The sequence below is a fragment of the Triticum aestivum genome, chromosome 7A (genome assembly GCF_018294505.1).
Source record: "Triticum aestivum cultivar Chinese Spring chromosome 7A, IWGSC CS RefSeq v2.1, whole genome shotgun sequence".
Taxonomy (NCBI): Eukaryota; Viridiplantae; Streptophyta; class Magnoliopsida; order Poales; family Poaceae; genus Triticum; species Triticum aestivum.
The window spans coordinates 719,243,068-719,247,977 of NC_057812.1; positions in this window are offsets into that span (position 1 = coordinate 719,243,068).

A 4,910-nucleotide genomic window follows, 5' to 3' on the forward strand; every position below is an offset into this window, starting at 1 on the left:
CTACAAATGCAGGCTGACAACACCCGCGATTTCATGACCATCATGACAGACGGCGGCTTGATCCATGCTCCGGTCCCTGAGTCGAGTCGAAAGTAGTGATGCTATGTAGTTCTGAAATATCGATTAGCTCATGTTGTAATTAAACTTTAATGAACTTGTATGTCTCTTTGGTTTGGACAGTCGTTCAACTTATATGTAATCGATGCTATTTATTAGTAGGACCATGAATCGTGCTATTAATGTGTTGCTTTTCTCTTCCGATCCTTTTGTTGCATACTTATATATTGCTTATGTATTGTCTGTGAATTTCTACTAACGTTTTGTTTGGCTAGTGCATAGAGATGTCGTTGTATGTCTTGTACAAGGGTAAGGTTCTAGGAGTCTACGATGACTAAGAGGAGTGTCGGAGACAGATTCACCGTTTCAGCGGTAACAGTTACAAAGGGTACACCACTAGGGCGGAGGCGGAAGCTAGATACGCGCGCTATCTAGCGGGAGAGAGGAGGGAGCGGAGGAGGAACCGGATGAACACCAGTTTCATCGCGATGATGCTCATCGTGATGACCGCAGCTCTCTTCTATGTGATGGTAGTTTAGATGATCGATATCGACTTGTAATGTGAAGACAAACTCGCTACTCGCGGTCTCGAGACTTGTAATGTTCAAACTTTATTCGGTCTTTTGAATTCGGAGACTAATATGATGAATTGTATTCCAAGACTAATCTTCTATTGTATTCGATGAATATGTTGTTTATATGTTGTGCTGTGTATATTCTGTGCAGTAATATATTTTGTAACCTGTGCAAATTTCAGAAAAGAAAAAAATTCCTAATATTCATACTAGTGGCGCACCACACTGCACTTTAGTGGCGCACTACAATAAACACACTAGTGGCGCACTAACTAGAAGTGCGCCATTAGTAACCCAAAGCACAAGGTAAATATGCCCCCCTGGGAGGCATAGTAATGGCGCACCGTTTGACATACTAATGGCGCACTCCCTGGTGCGCCACTATTGTCTGGTATACTAATGGCGCACCAGGGGGCGCCATTAGTATTAGTTACTAGTGGTGTGATGATAGTGGCGCACCTGTAGTGCGCCATTAATGGCCAAAACAGGTGCGCCACTAATTAGCATTTTCCTAGTAGTGATAGGAGACTCTCCATATAAAAAACAAGGTTCTACTTTCAAGAACAAGTGTTGTAAAGGATACTAACAATGCCCCTTCTATCTTTGTTTATTATTATTTTTTTCTTTTTTTTCTTTTCTTTCATTGTCCGGAGTCTCCTCCCGACTTGGGGGAATCATAGTCTCCATCATCATTTCCTCACTAGGGCGCTGCTCTAAAAATGAATAATGATGATCATCATACTTCTATTTACTTATAACTCACAAGAAATAAAACTTATAACTCGATACCTATGACAAAGTATGACTCTATATAAATGCCTCTGGCATGTACCAGGATGTGCAATGATCTAGCGTAACATGTATGAAAAATGATGAATAGTGGCTGAGCCACAACTACTATGTCAGCTATATGATCATGCAAAGCAATATGACAGTGAATGCTCAAGTTATCAAATGGAAGCGGTGGAAGTTGCATGGCAATATATCTCGGAATGGCCATGGAAAAGCCATAATTGATAGGTATGGTGGCTGTTTTGAGGAAGATTTAATAAGGCTTATGTGTGATAGAGCGTGTCATATCACGGGGTTTGGGTGCACCTGCGAAATTTGCACCACGTCTCAATGTGAGAAAGGGCAATGCACGGTACCGTAGAGGCTAGCAAATTGCGAAAAAGTAAGAGTGCGTATAATCCATGGACTCACATTAGTCATAAAGAACACATATACTTATTGCAAAAGTTTCTTAGCCCTCGAAGAAAAGTACTACTACGAATGCCCCTAGGGGATAGATTGGTAGGAAAAACCATCGCTCGTCCCCGACCACCACTTATAAGGAAGACAATGAAAAATAATAATCATGCTCCAACATCATAGCATAATGAGAGACTATACGTGCATGCTTCGGAATCACAAACCTTAACACCAATATTCTTACTAAAGCATAATTACTCATCAATATAACTCACATATCACATCATAATATCTCAAAACTATTACTAAGAATCAACTTTATTGTGTCCAATGATCTTCATGACATATTTCTTTTCTTTATCCTTCTTGGATATCTTTCACTTTGGGACTAATTTTCATGTGTTTCTTTTCATAAGATCAAAAAATAAGTGAAGATCATGAGCATAACAAATTTTATTTCTCTCAAAATAATTAAGTGAAGAAAGAGAGCATTTCATCAAAAACACTAAAGCACACCATGCTCAAAAAGATATAAGTGAAGCATTAGAGAAAGTCCTAGCTCATAAAAGATTTAAGTGAAGCACAAAGAGCAATTATAATAAGTCATGACATAACTTTGGCTCTCTCAAATAGGAGTGTTCAGCAAGGATTGATGACTTAAAACACAAAATAAAACAAGCAAAGACTCATATCATACAAGACACTCCAAGAAAAACACATATCATGTGACGAATAAAAATATAGTCTCGAGTAAAATACCGATAGTTGTTGGAAGAAAGCGGGGATGCCACTCGGGGGGCATCCCCAAGCTTAGTTGGTTGCTCATTTTTTGATAATAGCTTGGGATGCCGGGGCATCCCCAAGATTAGGCTCTTCCATCCTTCCTTCATCCATCGTAAGATAATGCAAAACTTGAAAACTTCAATCACACAAAACTCAACAAAACCTTCATGAGATCCCGTTAGTATAAGAATAATAAACCACTACTATACGTGTTGTATCAAACAAATTCGTATTTGTTCTTGTATTATATATACTGTATTCCAACTTTTCTATGGCAAAAAATCATCAAACAAAACCATAGAGCCATCAAAATAAGCACACAACACAAAGAAAACAGAATCTGTCAAAATAGAATAGTGTGTAGCAATCTGACTATATCAAATACTTCTATAACTCCAAAAGTTCTGAAAAATTAGGACGACCTGAGAAATTTGTATATTGATATACTTCAAGTAGAATGGATATTTTATCGCTCTCTGGTAAAAAATTAAAATTAATTCCTTGAGCGTAAAAGTTTCTGTTTTTTCAGCAATATCAAACAATTTATTCATTGGGTTGCCTCCAGACAAGCGCTATAGTTTTACGCCCTTAGCTAGGCATAAAGCAAGGATCTAAGTTTTGTCATCTTTGGTTCGAGATCCATAAGATGCCCTCATGATTGATTCATAAGGTGGCTTAATTCTAGTTCTAGGGAAGTGTTCCATACCCTTCCTCAAAGGAAACTGAAACTTAATATTGCCTTCTTTCAAATCAATCACGGCACTGATAGTGCGTAAAAACGGTCTACCAAGAATAATTGGACAAGAGGGATTGCAAACAATATCAAGAACAATAAAATCTATGGGCACATAATTTCTATTTGCAAGAATAAGAACATCATTAATTCTTCCCATAGGCTTTTTAATAGTAGAATCTGCCAAGTGCAAATTCAAAGAACACTCTTCAAGATTAATAAGACCAATCACATCACATAAAGATTTCAGAATTATAGAAACACTAGCACCCAAGTCACACAAAGCAAAACACTCATAGTTTTTAATCTTGACTTTTATAGTAGGTTCCCACTCATCATGAAATTTTCTAGGGATTGAAACTTCCAATTCCAATTTTTCTTCAAGAGCTTTCATCATAGCATCAACAATATGTTTAGTAAAAGCCTTATTTTGTTCATAAGCATGGGGTGAATTTATCATGGATTGCAACAAAGAAATACAATCAATCAAAGAGAAACTATCATAATTAAAGTATTTGTAATCCAAAAGAGTGGGTACATCACTAGCTAATGTTTTGACCTCTCCAAACCCACTTTCATCAATTTTCTCAACAAGATTTTTACCCTCCGAAATATTGGGACACCTTCTACCTAAAGTTGAATCTTCTCCAGTCCCTTTTTCATCAATATTGTCTTTACTAAACAAGGAATCAATAGATGAAACACCAATCATTTTAAGATCTTCATCACTTTTATCCTCTAATGAGATTGGTTTGGCAGCCATTTGATTTAATAGAGTAGCTTGTGCATCGGATATTTTTCCTAGCAAACTTTTAGCAAAAGCATACTTAGATTGAAGATTGCAAACTTCTCTACTAGTATCATCAAGTTTTTTTTGTGATAGCATCCAGCACAACAAAGTGCTCCTTAAGTTCTTTAGTAAAATACTTATTGTGCTCAAATTGTGTAGTCATATATTCCCTAGTAATTCTCTCAATTTCAAGCAAATATTTGGGTAAGGAACATCATAATATTTTCTTTGAGGCATCATGACTACGCAAATAAGAAAACACACAAAAACAGATCTGGCAAGAAAACGGCAAAAGAAAAAGAGAGGTGAATAAAACGACAAATTTTGTGAAGTGGGGAAGAGGAAAACGAGAGGAAAATGAGAAATGATGTAAATTGCGAGGAGATGAGATTTGTGATTAGGAACCTGGTTATGTAGAAGATCCTCCCCGACAGCGGCGCGAGAAATTCCTTTTGATTGCTCCCTGACTATAGACCAGAAAACTCCTGTCTGCTAGGACTACATCGGTATTTCCCCAAAGAGGAGGGGATGATGTAGCACATCGAAGGTAGGTATTTCCCTCAGTGATGAAACCAAGGTTATCGAACCGGTAGGAGAACCAAGCAACACAACATAAACAGCACCTGCACACAAAAAAAAACACCTCGCAACCTGACGTGTTAAAGGGGTTGTCAATCCCTTTCGAGTAACGATGCCAGAAATATGTAATAGATTGAAATAATAGATCATAAATAAAATAAAGTGCAGCAAAGTATTTTTGTATTTTGGGTTTAAAAGATCT